General features: G+C 47.5%; 1 pseudogene; it reads left to right on the top strand.

Annotated features, from left to right (window-relative positions):
- The first annotated feature begins 7406 nt into the window (after positions 1 to 7406).
- On the top strand, positions 7407 to 11966 carry LOC125539000 (annotated as a pseudogene).
- The last annotated feature ends 7731 nt before the right edge of the window (positions 11967 to 19697 follow it).

The following is a 19697-nucleotide window of genomic DNA, read 5'->3' as shown; positions in this document are numbered from 1 at the left end:
CCCCTCTAGTCGATATAACGCACTTTCATCAATGATGTGTATCAGCAAGTACGTGACTTGTTTGTGGGACTATGCATTGTATGATGACTGTGCTAAAAGTCCCTAGTCGAAAGGGCCGTCTGGACGCGCAGCCGGCGAGACTAGCATATGACACGGTCGATGGCTTGGTCTCACTAGCCATGGAGCATTGGATGCTCACCGGATAATATGGACTCGAAAGGATCTGGTTGGATTCGACGTAGTCGAATCAGAGTCGAGATAAGGTCCGAGTCGGACAAACCCAACTATGAGACACAGCGACATGTCATCTGTGAGTCTCTAGTACAACATACGTTCTATGTCCTAGGACCTGAGCTGGCGCATGTACTCGGGATGGTGACAGACCTGCTTTGGGCCGACCAAATGCTACTCCGTGGCTGGGTAGTTTCAAAGGTAGGTTTCAGGATTGTCCAGACCGATGCTGTGAGATATGGTTGAGCAAGATGGGATTTGCCGCTTCGATCAGGAGAGATATACTTTGGGCCCCTCGTGTGATCCGACCAGGATAAACATGGGCATGTGACAAGGATTATGAGATTCCGGTTTATGGTCGGGATCACTAGAACGTGAAAGAAGTCGGGCTAGCACAAGTATGACAGACTCGCCTTGAGCCCGACATCATATATTGTGTGGCAAAAGGAACGGAAGTGTGATGTACAGGTTCGCCAACCGGCTTCATTGTCTGCTTGGTGGTCGACACGCCTTGCTAGAGGCCGCTACCAGCCGAGAAGGTCGGAGGTGATCGAACCTGCGACCAAGCCAAGTTGAATCTAAGGGGTCACGCGCTTAAGGAAAGGAACCTGTGAGGCCAGATCGGACTCCACGAGTTAGATATCATCCTACTCGGACTCGGATCCGGTCGAACAGATTTTGGGCTTTAGGGTCCATGCGAGGCCGAAGTGTTGAGCCCGCGACGGACACCTATATAAAGTGGAGGTGCGGCACACTCATTTGGTTGATCGCTTCGGCGGTGTCACTAGGGTTTTCATGTGTTGCGAATAGCCCCCTCCACTCGTCGCCGACTATGTGATCGGACCTAGCAGTCCGCCGTACTGTGTTCCTCCTGGACGCGCGGATACCGTTAGAGGCGGTGCACTTGCGCCGCTCCGGTGAACTTGTACGAGGGATTCAACAACCGACTGTTCAAGGGAGATCAGACGAGGAGGAGATGAACCACACGGACGCTCTGCCTAACTCTTCTTCCGCTGCACGGCACTGCGTGCCTAGTGGTAACGATATGTGATCCATCTCCCGTAGCATGTTTCTGTTGTTATGCGCGTAGAAAAAATTTAATTTGCAGTCGACGCACCCTACCGTATAACCCAACACTAGCACCGTCCCAGTCAGAGTCACAACTAAGGTTAACTAAGGCAGAGTCACAATCTGTTAAAGTGGTAAAAGGAATTACTTTTTAATATATCAAAACTAATTCTATCAACTATTATTAAAGGCTAAACAACTATTAATACAAAACAGTAACAAATTTAATATTAGTTAATTATAAAAAATTATCTACTGTTGTCTAACAGAAGCATAGTATAACATATTAAAATCTACAGAATGAACTAACTAAAAATAATTGAAAACAACAATTAAAGGACTAAAACAGCTATATAAGCAAAACAATATTGTTCTAATTAAAATTCTAATTTAAATTATTATAAAAATAAGCAAATTAATCTTACTGTGACAACAATCTGACATGTGACTCGGAGCAAAAAGAATTAAATTAAAAACTATTTTGAAACACAAATTATCCACAATCTAGGGTTTGAAGCAAATTTGAATAAATTCGTATTTAAATCATTTGAATTAGAAAACTAATGGCACAGACAGAAACTACACAAAATTATGAATCTAATGCAAAAAGAATCACTCAAAAACATAAAATATCCTAAAAGATATAAGCAATTTAAAATAGAAACTAAAAACAGAAAACAATGGGAAAAACAAAAAACAATTTTTAGAACCCGTTTAATCTTGGTTGGTGGCTCCAACCGGGATTAAAGGTGTAACCTTTAGTCCCAGTCAGAGCCACCAACCGGGACTAAAGCCTCAACCCCTATAGTCCCGGTTGATGGCTCGAACCGGTATTAAAGGTTACAGGGCATCGCACCCTTTAGTCCTGGTTGGTGTTTCAAACCGGGACAAAAGGTCCCATTTGAACCGGGACTAATGCCTGCCCGACGCACTAGCTGCTCGAACCAGAACTAATGCTCACATTAGTCCCGGTTTGTAATGCAACCGGGACTAATGTGTAGATTGAGCTTCGACCAAAGCCCTGTTTTCTACCGGTGTACAAGAGTGTTAGATAAAATGAGAATCAACGAGACCCGAGAGACGCAGATGTTTATATGCGAACCCTTGTGGGAAAAAGTCACGGACGCATGAAGGCGCAATCAGTATGACGGAGGAGTATTACTAGCACGAGACGACATGACGTCTTTAGGTGCGACTACATAGGGTATATATGATGGGCCATACATAAGAGTCATTGGATGATAAGTAAATGAGTCATACTCGTACGTGTCGACGTCAACGCAACGCCCAGACCATTTGTACTACGTCTAGTCCAAAATGGTACTAGAATTTGGATCACAACTTACCAATCTCCACCTTAAGGCAAATTTCGTCCAGTAGTAGAAGAAATTAAATAACTGCATCCAAATTAGCATAAACACCTTGTGTGTTAAAGTCCATAGGACTACTGAGAAATAGCAGACCGGGCAAAGCTCAAACTTATTGTTTTGAACTGGCTTTGTCATCATATGAGCGCGATTATCATGAGTACTTATCTTGCAAAACTTTAAATCAACTTCAGCAACAACATCTCGAATATAGTGATATCTGACATCAAGGTGCTTTGTTCTCTCATGATACATTGTTCTTTGTAAGACATATGGCACTTTGACTGTCAGAAAATATGATAGGGCAAGATTAATCTCCACAAAGCTCAGCATACAAACCCCTCAACTAGATATCTTCTTTGTATGCCTCGGAAATCGCCATATACTCAGCATCAGTAGTGGAACAAGCTAGAATAAACTGCAAAGTTTCTCTCCAACTCACAGCACAACAATCAATGGTGAAAACATAACCTGTTAGCGATCTTCTCTTATCCAAATCACCAGTAAAATCAGAATCAAAAAACCAAAAAGTCCATCTCCAGTTTTCCCAACCTGTAAATAAGCATTAGAACTACCTCGTAGGTATCTGAAAATCCACTGATCTTCTTTACAATGCTCTTTTCCAGGATTAGCCATGTATCTACTCACAACACTCAACGCATACAATAAATCTGGACGAGAACAAACCATGGCATACATAAGTGAACCAACTGCACTCGAATAGAAAACTCCAGACATGTAGTCAATATCAGCATCTGATTTAGGACACTAGGTTGAAGTGTCCAGCTAACGGAGTACTCACCGGCTTGGCATTATGCATATTAAAATGTCGAAGAACTTTATCAATATATCCCTTCTGACTTAGATATACTTTTCCAGATGGTCTATATATGGATATTTCCGTGTCAAGTATTTTCTTTGTTGTACCCAAATCCTTCGACTCAAATGCATTACTCAATTGCTTCTTTCTTTCATTAATCTCCGGCGCAACAATTATCATATCATGAACATAAAGAGTAAATATAGGTCTGAACCATTGAGAGTTCTCAAATAAACACATATATCATAATAAGACCTTTTGAATCCTTGAGAGAGCATAAAAGTGTCAAATCTCATGTGCCACTGCCTAGGAGATTGCTTCGTATCATAACAAGATTTTTCTTTAACTCACAGACAAGCTTTTCTTTTCCAATAATAACAACACCTTCAAGTTGTTCCATATAAAAAATCTTGTACAACACCTTCAGGTTGTTCCGTATATAAATGTTTACTTATCAAAGGCGCTTCACTCCCCAGCAACGACACCAGAAAAGAGTCTTGATGAACCAAAAGTATAGGGGATCTATCGTAGTCATTTCGATAAGTAAGAGTGTCGAACCAACCGAGGAGCAGAAGGAAATGACAAGTGGTTTTCAGTAAGGTATTCTCTGCAAGCACTGAAATTATCGGTAACAGATATTTTTGTGATGAGGTAATTCGTGACTAGTAACAAGTAAAAAAGTAACTAAGGTGCAACAAGGTGGCCCAATCCTTTTTATAGGAAAGGACAAACCTGGAAAAACTCTTATATAAAGGAAAGTGCTCCCGAGGACACATGGGAATTATTGTCAAGCTAGTTTTCATCATGCTCATATGATTCGCGTTTGTTACTTTGATAATTTGATATGTGGGTGGACCGGTGCTTGGGTACTTCCCTTCCTTGGACAAGCATCCCAATTATGATTAACCCCTCTCGCAAGCATCCACAACTACGAAAGAAGATTTAAGGTAAACCTAACCATAGCATGAAACATATGGATCCAAATCAGCCCCTTACGAAGCAACACATAAACTAGGGTTTAAGCTCTTGTCACTCTAGCAACCCATCATCTACTTATTACTTCCCAATGCCTTCCCCTAGGCCCAAGTCATGGTGAAGTGTCATGTAGTCGACGTTCACATAACACCACTAGAGGAGAGACAACATACATCTCATCAAAATATCAAACGAATACCAAATTCACACGATTACTTATAACAAGACTTCTTCCATGTCCTCAAGAACAAACGTAACTACTCACAAATCATATTCATGTTCATAATCAGAGGGGTATAAATTTGCATTAAGGATCTGAACATATGATCTTCCACCGAATAAACCAACTAGCATCAACTACAAGGAGTAATCAACACTACTAGCAACCCACAAGTACCAATCTGAGGTTTTGAGACAAGGATCGGATACCAGAGATGAACTAGGGTTTGAGAGGAGATGGTGCTGGTGAAGATGTTGATGGAGATTGACCCCATCTCGCTGAGAGGATCAATGGTGATGACGATTTAGCCCTCTCGGAGGGATGTTTCTGATGACCCACAAGTATAGGGGATCTATCGTAGTCCTTTCGATAAGTAAGAGTGTCGAACCCAACGGGGAGCAGAAGGAAATGACAAGCGGTTTTCAGTAAGGTATTCTCTGCAAGCACTGAAATTATAGGTAACAGATAGTTTTGTGATAAAATAATTTGTAACGGGTAACAAGAAATGAAAGTAAATAAAGTGCAGCAAGGTGGACCAATCCTTTTTGTAGCAAAGGACAAGCCTGGACAATTTCTTATAATGAGAAAAGCGCTCCCGAGGACACATGGGAATTATTGTCAAGCTAGTTTTCATCACACTCATATGATTCGCGTTCGGTACTTTGATAATTTGATATGTGGGTGGACCGGTGCTTGGGTACTGCCCTTTCTTGGATAAGCATCCCACTTATGATTAACCCCTATTGCAAGCATCCGCAACTACAAAATAAGTATTAAGGTAAACCTAACCATAGCATGAAACTAGTGGATCCAAATCAGCCCCTTACGAAGCAACGCATGTCCTCAGGAATTCACATGACTACTAATAGCGAATACCAAATTCACATGACTACTAATAGCAAGACTTCACCCATGTCCTCAGGAACAAACGTAACTACTCACAAAGCATATTCATGTTCATGATCAGAGGAGTATTAATATGCATTAAGGATCTGAACATATGATCTTCCACCAAGTAAACCAATTAGAATCAACTACAAGGAGCAAGGAGTAATCAACAGTACTATCAACCCACAGGTACCAATTTGTGGTTTTGATGCAAGTTTGGATACAAGAGATGAGCTAGGGTTTTGAGAGAAGATGGTGCTGCTGAAGATGTTGATGGAGATTGACCCCCTCCCGATGAGAGGATCGTTGATGATGACGATGGTGATGATTTCCCCATCCCGGGGGGAAGTTTCCCCTGCAGAACAACTCCGCCAGAGCCCTAGATTGGTTCCGCCAAGGTTCCGCCTCGTGGCGGCGGAGTTTCGTCCCGTAAGCTTGCTTATGATTTTTTTCCAGGCTGAAAGCCTTCATATAGCAGATGATGGGCATCGGAGGGCCAACAGGGGGCCCAAGAGACAGGGGGCGCGCCCAGTAGGGAGTACTAGATAACAATTTCATATATAGTCAACATGCATCCTCAAGCGGTACTAGGTGATATCGACCACGATCATCATATGTAGTTCTAGATGATATCGACGACGATCATCATATGTAGTTCTAGATGATATCAACGACGATCATCATATGTAGTTCTAGATGATATAGCCACACACACATATGTAGTTCTAGATGATATCGAAGACGATCATCATCCTCAAGCCTGGGCGGTTGGTGTTCGTGATAGTAATTAGGATGGCCTGTCCAACATGAAGATTCTTGCCATCGAGGAATCTCTTCCACCCAACCGAGTTTGAGTGTGTGCGACCGTCCGTGTCCACGCGGTAAGTACAGGTCGTGACGGAGCCCCTCGCTGTAAGGCGTAGTCTAGCTGAGCCTTCTTCATCTGGCTCGATACCATAACTCACAGATAGGCTCTTTCCCAATTTCTGAATAAGAAAAACATATCAATTAATAAATAGCCTCGCACATACTCTTGCAAATAAGTATATATGTATTATCTACACTATTAATAGTTCCTTAGGTTCTACACTAATAAGCATGTGATCAAACTCTAAAATAAAGCATACCATCGACTAGATTCCATACAACATATCATTGGACTCTACACTAAGCATATCATCGGGTAATTTGCATTTGTAAGTATAACATACCATATCATGTCGATCGACCATGGTATTTGTCAGGCGGGTCACGAATGGCACCCTGACAAAGTTAGCACGTGGTGGAATTATGTCCCATAGGTTGCACACCTCCTCCTCTCTCAGCCTCATTCTTGGAGCTACGATGGCTTCATGAAGTGGGTCCTCATCATCTTCATCGAGTGGGTCCTCATTATCTTCATCATCTTCGTCATCTTCATCATCTTCCACCAGGTTGATATAAATGATAGCCAGTTTGGGTATTTCTGCTCTGAAGTAGAAGGTGATCAACTCACCATCAGTAAGATGCACGCGGGCGAGGAAACGGGCCCATCCATCTCCTCCAATCTTCGAAATATTACGTCCTTTCTCGACCACCATAGTGTACGGCCCCCCAGGGGTCTCAAATGTCACAGTGTCTCCTGTCAGCTTGTTGAATTTCAACCTCACATTCCATGTAATGATCTGTGTAAAGGAAGTAAAATGACACAATGCAGTAATGCCAACACTAAAAATAAAATAGTTGGTACATTTCATATAAGTTCTTACCGTCGCATGACAAAAACTCGGCTGGAAGTAGATGCTGAAAAGCTTGCCAGTTGCAAGGCTGCTAGCGCACCTTGACTTGCACAATCGACATGGTGGTGGTGGTGGTGGTGGTGGTGGCGCCATTTTCCTAAAGCAATATGAGCAAAGGATTAATGATGCACTTCACATGAAAGAAAAACTGTAGCATGTGATTTTTTGGTTCTTCTTCAGTTATATTTTCATACCTTACTAACACCTTCTACAATAGAACCAACAGAAAAATGCCAAATCTTCCGCGAGAAGCAATTTGACTCTTCTTCCGCGAGAAGCAATTTGATGGACAATTATAATTCTAAGATCTAGCTAGGTGGTGCCAAATCTTCAGAGCTATCAACTAGCATACTAAATCAACTAAATCAAAATGTTCTATAAGTCAACTAAATCAACTAGCCTATTAAATCAACTTGCCTACTAAATCCACTAAATCAAAATGTTCTATAAATCAACTAAATCAACTAGCCTACTAGATCAACTTGCCTACTAAATCAACAAAATCAAAATGTTCTAAATCAACTAGCCTACTAAATCAACTAAATCATATGAACTAAATCAAAATGTTGCATATGAACTAGCCTACTAAATCAAATTTTAGTAGGAAGGAGGGGTTGTGGATGGAGGAGGGAGGAGGGAGAAGGAGGGGTGGCTGTAGGAGGGAGGAGAGAGTAGGACGGAGGAGGAAGGGCGGAGCAAGGAGGGGCCGGCAGGCGGTGAGTCGAGGGAGGACGGAGGAGGAGGGCGGTACCGAGTCCAGCGAGGAGGAGGAGGTGACGGCGGCGCAGAGGGAGGAGGGGTAGGCGACGGCAGCCAGCGGGGGAGGACCGCCGCGGGGGTTGAGGGGGAGATCGAGTGAGTGTGAGTGTGAGTGTGGATCGGATAGAGCGTGGGTGGTGGGAGTAGCTAGTTTTAGCAGTAGCGCGGTGTAGGTAAAGACGCTACTGCTAAACTACCTAGCAGTAGCGCCCTTCTAGTTAACGCGCTGCTGCTATAACTAGCTTCGCGGTGGGTTCGTGGGAATTATAGCAGTAGCGTGGCTTAGTGGAGGCCCGCTACTGCTACTTTTATTTCAGCAACGAGCGCCTTATTTCAAAACTCGCTGCTAGTAAGATCCTGTGTATAGGCTTTTCCTTAGTAGTGTCCGTTAAGATAGTAACGTTTGCAACCACGACAGGCACATCCTCACAAATACCGACAGGTATAGCGGTTGATTTATCGGCCATTTGCAAAGATATTTTAGTAGGTGTCAACTTATTCAATTCAAGTCTACGATATAAAGAGAGAGGCATAACACTAACACCGACTCCAAGATCACATAAAGAGGTTTTAACATAGTTTCTTTTAATGGAGCATGGTATAGTTGGTACTCATGTATCTCCAAGTTTCTTTCGTATTCCACCCTTAAAAATATAATTAGCAAGTATGGCAGAAATTTCAGCTTCCGGAATCTTTCTTTTATATGTAACAATATCTTTCATGTATTTAGCATAAGGATTCATTTTAAGCATATCAGTAAAATGCATACGTAAAAAGATAGGTCTAATCATTTCAGCAAAGTGCTCAAAATCCTCATCATCCTTTTTCATGGATGGTTTAGTAGGAAAAGGCAAGGGTTTCTGAACCCATTGTTCTCTTTCTTTACCGTGCTTCATAGCAACGAAGTCTATCTTATCATAACGTTGATTCTTTGATTGTGGGTTATCAAGATCAAGAGCAGGTTCAATCTCTACATCATTGTTATTACTAGGTTGAGCATCAACATGAACATCATTATTAACATTATCCCTGGGTTCATGTTCATCATCAGATTGTGTTTCAGCATCAGAAATAGAAATATCATTGGAATTTTCAGTTGTGTCAACAACAGGTTCACTAGAAGCATGAAAGTCCTATCATTTTTCTTTTTCTTCTTAGAAGGACTAGGTGCAACAACATTATTTCTCTGAGAATCTTGCTCAATCCTCTTAGGGTGGCCCTCAGGATACAAAGGTTCCTGAGTCATTTTACCCCCTCTAGTCATAACTTTAACAACATTATCATTTCTTTATCATTTAATTCATTGAGCAAACCAGTTTGAGTTATTCTACTTGATTGTTAACCATAGAAGCATGTTTACTAATGAGTTTAAGTTCACCCTTAACTCTAGACATATAATCACTCCTACTATAGCTAGCTGTAAGCTTGTGTTCCGCTTCTCTTTTCTCTCCTCCACTTAGGCATAAATTTGGAGTGGCATCTCTTATAGCCTGCCTACGTCACTATGTTGTACTTGTTCTTAGGCGGATGGTGCAAGAGGTCACTGCTGCTACGTGTCGAGTAGAGGTTGGAGGACAGGGCATGAGGTCCCAGTAGTCGGCGTCGTCTTGAACGTGATTCCTATCTGGTTGGTCGCCAGCAGGCGACACTCACACAGGTACGACGCAACGTGGCGAGCAGGGGTAATTGAGGTCCAGGGTAGGCTTGAATGGGAGGTCCTTCGCCGGTCGACAGTGTTCACACATTCACAACGGAGAGCTCGCACCTGTCCAGCTGAGCAGGGGCTGGGGATGGTATGGCTTGTGGCCCTAGACTGGCGGAGTCGCTTTCAGTGCCATGTGATTCTTCGCCCTCGCCGGCAGGTGGCATTCGTGGCGCTGGGCGACAGCGGGTGGAAAAGACGGAGTCCGATTAGCATCCGAATTCAGTACTCTGGGGAACCTACTACGACCGGTGGTCACGGTTCAGAGGGGCTCCAATCTGCAACAGCTTGCTAGAGCAGCGCCAAGCCAGGGCTCTATATATATGTTTTGACATATCAGCCGATCAATGCAACAGCAGCGCTAATGTCGAGCTAGGTAGCTACCTTTGTTTTGGTTTCATCAATTTAGAGCTAGCTGTTGCTTCCAAAACTTATCTAGCAAGCCAAACTACCCAACCCGGCCATGGTGTCCAAGGACGTGTGGGCCGGGGTTGGATCAGCTCTGGCGTTCTTAGCTGGCCTCATCACCTTGGCAATGAACCATCACAGGTTCAAACTGTTTATCAACAAGGCCACCGCTTTCTTTACGTCAACCGTACATATCACCATCCCCGAGTACACCGCCAACCGTTTCGAACGCAGCGAGTTGTTCGTTGCGATTGAGGCCTACATCTCCCGCCATTGTACCGATGGGGCGCACAAGCTCAAGGCCGAGCTCGGCAGTGGCGAACGGGAACCCCATTTCTTTGTTGACGACGAACAGGAGATCATCGACACCTTCCAAGGCACCAAACTCTGGTGGTTCGCCTACACGGAGCGCCTACGTTCCAGCGTCTTCATCCGACACCCTGGTGATGAGGAGCGCCGCTTCTACCGAGTTTCATTCCATTGCAGCTTCCGCAACAAATTCAAAGATTCATATCTGCCCCACGTCCTTGGAGAGGGCCGCACCGTCATCGCCAACAACCGCCAGCGCCGCCTCTTCACCAACAGCACAGATGGAAAGAATTGCTGGAGCCACGTGGCGTTCCAGCACCCGGCGACGTTCGATACGCTTGCCATGGACCCCACGGAGAAGCAGGCCGTCATCAACGACCTCAATGCCTTCCGACAAGGAAAGGGCTACTACGACAAGGTCGGCAAGGCATGGAAGCGTGGGTAACTGCTCTTTGGCCCCCCCGGCACTGGAAAGTCCACGATGATCGCCGCCATATCCAACCACCTTGAGTATGATATCTACGACCTCGAGCTCACGGCGGTCAATGACAACACAGAGCTCCGGAAGCTCTTCATTCAGACGAAGGGAAAGTCCATCATCGTCATCGAGGACATTGACCGCTCCGTCGACTTTACCAGCAAATGCAAGCGCAGGGACAAGAAGTCCGGCGATGAGAGCGATAACACAGAGCTCCGGAAGCTCTTCATTCAGAAGAAAGAGAGAGGGGAGGACGCCGACGGCACCAAGCTGACCCTTTGTGGGATGCTCAACTTCATTGACGGGCTGTGGTCGGCGTGCGGCAGCGAGCGTATCATCATCTTCACCACCAACAACATGGACAAGCTGGACCCAGCGCTGATCCGGCCAGGCAGGATGGACAAGCATATCGAGATGTCTTATTGTCGCTTCGAGGCCTTCAAGGTGCTGGCCAAGAACTACCTGGACATCACCATCACCGCCCACCATTTCTTCGAGCTGTTCACAGAGATAGGTAAGCTGCTGCAGGAGGTGGACATGTCCCCGGCGGAGGTTGCCGGGCACCTGATGCGCACGGAGGAGGAGGATGCTGACGCATGCCTCAAGCGCACGGAGGAGGAGTATGCTGACGCGCGGCTCAAGCGTCTCGTGGAGGCTCTGAAAAAACGCCAGGTCAACGCGGCCACGGATAAAGCGACAGCGAAGGAACAAATTGTCCATACAGATGTTGGAGACAGCAGAAGCTAAATAAAGGCGGACATACAAGAAGAAGAATGGAAGGACGAGGCCGGCCGCGTGTTAGCACATCGCAGTACGTGTTTTGAAAGTGTGTTGCGCATCGCCAGGTGCTCAAAATTTAAACTTGATGCATTTAATTTCTTCTCGTTCAGGCTGTAGTTGGTGTTTGTATGTGTGATCTACTCAAAACTTGTGCAACCTAGCCATGCATTTACGCGCGGTAATACTCCTCATGTCTTATTATTGGGAAATTTGATTAAAGATATAATTTTCTTTGAATTTTATACTATGCCTTGTACCCTCATCCGTTTCATTTTAGCTGTCATTAATCATGCTGTCTACTCCAAGTGACGGAAACTACATCATGGTGCATAGGATGCCGGAGATTTGAGCAAGGCCATGTGTCTGTTTGAAAGATGCTAAGACAAAGTTAGCTAGCTTGGATTACCGGCAGGCGGAACAAGCACATATTTTCACAGCAGCACACATCATCTACATGATATATGTATAAATAACTCCAGAAAAGAAGAATGAGAGCATAAGTAGAATGAGAGCATATCATCAATCCCAGCACAAGGAGAAAACAGCTTTCATATTGTTTTTTTTTTGGTAAATGAAAATCTATATCTATATCTATACCTACTAATAAAAAGGTTATCACTTCTTCCCACCGAATTTCCGTCCGTAGCTTCGTCCGTCCGCCAAAAGTTTCATAGGTTGTTATAGTTTTACGTGAGTTGGACTTCTCCCCGAACATCCTGAGTTTTAGTTTTACCTGATTTTTTGTGAGACCCGTTGGCTGTTTGGGCCTCAGCCCACCAAACTCAACCCAGGCAAAACAAATGCAGTTCAGCGGAGGTGGAAAAAATAATGATGCAACTATAGGGAGTCAAACTCCCGACCTCCTGTTCATTGTATAAGGAGGTGTCCAACTGATCAAGCTTACTTTCATGGATTGAAGAAAGGTTGGTCGGTATTAGATAGTCCCACTTCGCTTTCTTAAGCAAAATCTCAGCAATTTATATACATCTATGAGTTGATACTAATAAGCCGTCCAGAGAATCAATAAGAAATGTGTCAGCTTCTCCATGCGGAGAAAAATATGGAATATAACTGGAGAGATGGCTTGAGAGAGCGTCATGGTAGGAAGGAGTCAGAGAAGAAGAAGGAACTGGCCGCCTCTTCATGGGAAGTGTTAGAATAAATCCGAGGCATACCTAGCCATGCATTTAGTTGGTGTTTGTGTGTGTGATCTACTCAAAACTTGTGCAACCTAGCCATGCATTTACGCGCGGTAATACTCCTCATGTCTTATTATTGGGAAATTTGATTAAAGATATAATTTTCTTTGAATTTTATACTATGCCTTGTACCCTCTCCGTTTCATTTTAGCTGTCATTAATCATGCTGTCTACTCCAAGTGCATATTGTTGGCGCAGCCCCCTCTCTCTCTGAACGAAGGTAAAATAAGCACTTTTTACTGGCGACCAACGCCCCGGCGCACCAAACGCCTCCGCTTTCCTGTTATATATATGCACGCGTACCACGCATAACAAACGGATTATAAAGCCGGCTTTGTAGCTAGCCTAGGCAGCGCAGTACCCACGCAAGACGTGTTCACCCAGCGCACGAACGCCTGATGACTCGGTTTCCCTCAACGTGCGCCGCTGCTCATCCGCGGGACCTCCGCACCATCGCGCATACTCAGCGCCCGCTGCGACTACCCATTGCTACACGACCTAGCACTACTGTGATGGACTCGACGCGAGCAAACTCACACACCACCACACACACACGTACACACGCAGCTGCGCCCCGCACGTCCTCCGCGCACCCGACGCGCCCGACCGCATCAGACGCCGTGGCTTATTCCAACACATAGGATGCCGGAGACTTGAGCAGTGCCATGTGTCTGTTTGGTGCAAAGCTTCCAGCTGCTATCTCAACTTGTTTATTGCTAGGATGCACTACGGACCACGACTTGGGCGGTGTTGCGCAACACATCATGGATAGGTTTTGGGATAATATATGCAGTAGCTACTCATGTGAGGGTTCTACCGGGTAACCAAGAGATGGGGTCTAGCGACTGGGTGACTGGGCGGGCGACCATGCGCCCGACCGCGGCTAAGTCGTCCAGCGCCGGCGATCAACGGCGGGTCGGCGGCCGGTTCTGGGCGCTCGCCGAGACCGACGACGACGACGAGGATGAGGATGGGGAGGCAGCGCCGGTGGAGTCGCCGCCGTCTCCCTCTCCTTCGGATCTTATTTGTGAGTTTTTCCATTCAAGTTATAGCGAAGAGGAGGTGGCCACTACGATCGATCGGGTTCTACCACCGGACGATCCGGCACGTATAGGTCTTCACGTGGGCGAGAAGATCGAGATGATCCGGCGCGTTGTTCATCGGAAGACGGCGGCGTCGGCGACCCGGCCTTGGAAAGGGCCCATTCCTAAGGTGAGTCTTCCAAATCTTACATTATTTGATATGATTAGGCCGGAATCTTGGATCACGGTGAAGAAGCGGAAGAGTGGGAGGCGGCACGCCGGTCGGCAGGCGTCAGCGGTGCCCGTCATGGCAGAGGCGGCGACCGAGATCTCGACCGCGAGGGCGATCCATTTGAATCAGCTGCTGGATGCGGCTGGGCCGGTTCGGACGGATTCGGGCCTGAGTGAAGTTGGGCCGGTGTCAGATGGGTATGAGGCCCATGCTGATCGAGGTCGCTCTTCTGCCCCTTTCGGTATCGATGCCCCATGCACGTACGAGGGCGAGCGTGTTTTGTGTCCTGCGCCGTCGCCTCTTCTGTCTAGGGTTCGCAAGCTTGGGACGCGTGGTTTCCCGATTTGCGGAGCTAGTCGGGCAAGGAGGATTCCTCCACTCCGGGATATGGCCGGCCGTGGGGCTGCTCCGCCGCCTGCTGGGAAGCCCACCGGTGCGGTGGGAAGGGGCGGGGCAATTCCGCCGCCGGCGGCGGGGCCTGGGCGAGGTGCTCTGGGGCCGCCCGGACAGAGGCCGCCGGCGGGCGGTGGTGGCGCGCCAGGTCTTCCGGGCCGGGGTGCTTCTTATCAAGGCATCCGGCCACCGGGGCAACAGCTCCCTGCTGCTGGGCGGGGCGGGTCGTGCTGGCATGCGGCCACCGGCGCCGGGCGTGGCCGGGGTGGCTCCGGCTGGTCGTGGTGGTACTGCCCTTGGGGTGGTGCAGACTCCCTCTGGTGGTCCGCCTCGCGCCGCACCTCCGCCCCACTACGTCGCAAGGCCGCCTCAAAACCGCGCGGGTCCATCACAGACGAGGACGAACTCTAGTAACAGAGACCCCAAGGATCCGCCCCGAGGCCATTGGGGGGATGATGGGTATGATGTGTATGGTGAAGGTCAGCACCGAGGATCCTCTTCCACAGGAGGAGGTCGTGGATATGCCTGACAAAGTGACGGGTCTGCTGAGAGACCGTTTCTCGGCCCGGCAGGTGGTTTTGTCGAGGGGGCCTCCGGCCCGGATCACCATCGGAGAGGAGGCTTTCGTGGCCATCGTTGTGGTCGGGGTGGGGGCCGTGGGAGATTTCGTCGACCGCCCCCACCCAGGGCAGTTGACCCTGCGGCGTCTACTGTCGAGTCCGACCATACTTCCACTGAGCTTCCTTCCCAGGTGATGGAGGTGGTGACTGCCTTGGCCAGTGTTGACGTTCCTGAGGCTGGGACGGTGGATGAGGTTACCGACAGGTCTGATGTCGAGAGGGCGTCCAAATATGCTCGTAAGAAAGAGAGGATGATTTGTTACCGTTGTGGTGAGAAAGGACACTTCATTGCTGAGTGCATGGCCCAGCTGTGTGAGTCGTGTGGCAAGCCTGCACATGACTCGGGGGAGTGCCCGCTGTTGCGTGACCTGCCTCCGTCGCTTAATATTTATGGAGTCTATTGTGCTAAGCTCATGTTTTTTGAGTCCCCGGCTGCGAGAGAGGTCCCGGAGGAAACCTTGAGCTTAACTACCGGGATTGTGAAAGCGACACAGGGCGAAGTGACTGAGGCACAGATTGTGAGGAGGCTTCAGGAGCTGGCTCCCGGGGATTTTCGATGGGAATTGGTGCTTCTGGAGGACAGGATTTTTAAGGTTGATTTCCCAACTGTGGATGATTTGCAGAGATTGTTGAGCTTTGGCTTGTGTAGAGTCCCCGGTACTAAGTGTATCCTAGAGTTTCACGAGTGGAAGCAGGTTGAGCCTAAGGGAAAGCCGCTTACGCAGGTCTGCTTACGGTTTATAGGGGCTCCATCTAAGCCTCTGCAGGATGCTCGAGTGGTGGCTAGTATGGGCATCATGGTTGGGAGGATAGAAAAAGTGGATATGCCTTTCACACGTGCTCATGGGGTGGCCCGGATTTTAGTGAGTGTGCTGGATATTGAGTTCGTGCCTGATAAGGTCAACTGGACCTATAGGGGAGAGGTGTTCCCGCTAGAGATCGAGTTTGAGGACACTGATTTATTTGCTGATGCGGTTAATGGTAACGATGTTGACATGCACGACAGTGATGGCAATGCGGGGGCCAAGGGGGCACCGTCAGATGAGCCCACGCGAGAGGGGTCTAACGGTTATCAACCAGCTGCTCAGTTGCCTGGGGATGGCGCCGGGGCTGAGCCCGCAGCATCACCAGTGGTGCCCATGGCTACTCTGCGTTTTGGGTCCTTTGAGCCAGCCTCGGCACCTCCTAGACTTTGGAGTGACCGGGTAGAGTCTGATGAGTATCTTGAGCACACGCTCCCTCCGTTGGAGTTCGAGGGGGATGCTATATTTTTTGCTGAACAGTCGGCAAGGACTTTGGTTGGAGCTTCGGAGGGGACGCCGGAGGGTGCTTCTCTGGTCCTGGCGCCTCACGTGGACGCGACTACGGTGTCGGCGACTGTGGGCGAGATGGGTCGTGGGGGAGGGGGTTCGTGGCAGGTGGCCTCGCCTTCTCCCATCCCCATCCCGATCTCGGTGGCGTCGGTGACGCCGGCCCCGAGGGGGTCGGCCTGTGCTGGGAGCGGGAGCCTGAGGCAGGTGGCCTCGGCTCATGCTGCTCTGGTGGTGGCGGTAACCACCACGGCAGCAGCTGCGGTGGGGGGAGCTGGGTCAAGAGGCCCTGGTTCCTCCTTCTTCCCCAACGATCAGGAGGACCGCTTCTCCTTCGCCGTTGGCTCACCCGTCTGAGCCGGCGAGTGGAGTGGGAGGAGGGCGCGGGCAGGCGGCCCCCGCCATCCCCTCTTCGCTCATACCCAGGGCCGGGGTCCTCGGTGTGGGGCATCCGTCTGAGGGGCTCGGGAGCCTGCAGACGCCTTCTCTGGTAACCTCGGTAGACCCTTTGAGGGACTCTGTGCCAGGTTTTACTAGGGAGGAGGTTGTCGCATTCGGCGGGATTCCAGACCCTATCTCGGAGGGGAGACGGATGAGTGCGCGCATCCTTGACATCCCGGAGGTGGATGATATGCAGCAGCGGTGCGCTATGAGGGCGGCCAAGCTTCAGGAGGCTGCATTATCTTCTGGTATGTCCGTTAACTTATCTAATTCCTTATTGCATTTTTCTAATGAGGAGATTATAAATAATGCAAACCAATTAGGAGTTTCACTAGGTGCTACGGACAGTGAGATTACCAATTCGGTTAATGATCTATTAGATTTGGAGGCGGAACATGCCTTAGAGACTATTCGTAATCTTGTAGCAGTTAAACCAATGAATGATGATGAGATTGATGCGTTAGGGGTTAGAGTGCTTGATAATCTGTGTGCGGATCTAGTACCCCCCAATCATGACTCTGAGGAAGATGATGAGAATGATGCGTTAGGGGTTAGAGTGCTCGATAATCTGTGTGCTGGTCTAGTACCCCCCAATCATGACCCCTAGAGAATGAAGCTAGTAATATATGTGATCCCGGTTATGAGGACCGGGCGACAGAGCCTAGTAAACCAAAGCGAAAGTGGAAACAGAAGATCTATCCAGATTTCGCAGTTCGTAGGAGTGCTAGGATTCGAACCACTAAAAAATTCCATGATGAAATATGAGAGGAATCTTTTGGAATAGCAGAGGTCTGAAGGACTTGGCTAAAAGAAGATTCCTAGCTGAGGCAGCTTTAGAGCAGAGGTTAGATTTTGTTGCTCTATCGGAGACTAGTAGAGATAACTTTGCGCCCCAGTTTCTTTCTTCTCTTGTGGGTGGTATTGATTTCGATTGGCATTACCTCCCTCCGCGAGGAAGATCGGGTGGTATCTTACTAGGTGTGAGATGTGATTCGCTTGAAGTCTGAAGTGTGGTGATGGGCGACTTCGCGGTAAAGTTTCGAGTCAGGTGTAGGATAGATGGTTTAAACTAGGCTTTGGTGGAGGTTTATGGTGCCGCACAGCCCGAGCTTAAAGCGGAGTTTCTCGCGGACCTTGTTCGAATCTGTGGGTCAGAACAGCTTCCAATTTTAGTTGGAGGTGATTTCAATATCATCAAGAGGAGAGAGGAGAAGAATAATGATAACTTTGACAGCAGATGGTCGTTTATGTTCAATACCATTATTGAAAGCTTGGATCTGAGAGAGATAGAGCTTTCTGGTAGAAAGTTTACCTGGGCTAATGCTCTGCCAAACCCAACATATGAAAAACTTGATCGAGTTCTTGCAAGTGTGGAGTGGGAACAAAAGTTCCCTCTGGTTACGGTGCAAGCTCTTTCGAGGGGAATATCCGATCACACCCCCTTGTTCGTCGACTCAGGGGAGCCGAACCACGTGGGTAACAAGAACACCTTCTCTTTCGAGATGTCATGGTTTGAACGTGAGGGGTTCTTGGACTTGATTGCTAGGGAATGGGATAGAGGTGCAGAAGGCAAGACTGCGATAGAGCGTTGGCAGAATAAGATTAGGCATTTGAGAAGCTTCCTACGGGGTTGGGATAAGCACCTCAGTGGTGTGTATAAGATTGAAAAGGATAGACTCCTTACTCTTATACAGGCCCTAGACATAAAGGCCGAATCCACTATTTTATCGCCAGCTGAGCTTCAGGTTAAAAATGAGGCGGAGAAGAGGTTGAAAGAACTGCTCCGCGAAGAAGAATTGAAGTGGGCTTTGCGTGCTAAAGTCCGCAAAGTGGTCCAAGGGGACGCGAATACTCAATTCTTTCATTTGATCGCTAATGGCAAGCACAGAAAGAAGCGTATCTTCCAGCTTGAGCAAGACGAGGGCACTATTTTAGGTCAGGATAACCTAAAAACATATATTACCGACTATTATAAGCAGTTATTTGGACCTCCGGAGGATAATTGTGTGTCCCTCGATGAGTCCAGGACTGAGGATGTGCCTCAGCTATCTGCTGTCGATAATGATATTCTGGTTGCCCCGTTCTCGGAGAAGGAGGTGTTTGATGCTATTGCACAGATGAAAAATAATAAGGCTCCTGGACCGGGTGGATTCCCGACAGAGTTCTATAAAAAGTGCTGGCATATTATTAAGGGGGATTTACTACCTATGTTCCATGATCTGTTCTCTGGACAGCTTCAATTATTTCACTTGAATTTTGGGATTGTCACACTGCTTCCCAAGAAAACGGATGCTGTGAGAATTGAGCAATTCAGGCCGATTTGTCTCCTCAATGTTAGTTTCAAAATTTTCACCAAGGTCGGGACTAACAGGCTCACACAGATTGCGCATTCTGTGGTGCAACAGTCCCAAACTGCTTTCATGTCGGACAGAAATATCCTTGAAGGGATGGTCGTCCTGCATGAAACACTCCATGAAATCCATTCCAAAAAATTAGATGGAGTAATTTTTAAGGTGGATTTCGAGAAAGCGTACGATAAGGTCAAATGGCCATTCCTCCAACAGTCATTGCGTATGAAAGGTTTTGATGAAGCCTGGCGCCGACAGGTTGAATCATTTACGCAAAAAGGTAGTGTGGGAATTAAAGTTAATGATGACATAGGTCATTACTTCCAGACACATAAAGGCCTAAGACAAG

Source organism: Triticum urartu, chromosome 1 (genome assembly GCF_003073215.2).
Source record: "Triticum urartu cultivar G1812 chromosome 1, Tu2.1, whole genome shotgun sequence".
Taxonomy (NCBI): domain Eukaryota; kingdom Viridiplantae; phylum Streptophyta; class Magnoliopsida; order Poales; family Poaceae; genus Triticum; species Triticum urartu.
This window is presented reverse-complemented; position numbering and strand designations above follow the sequence as displayed.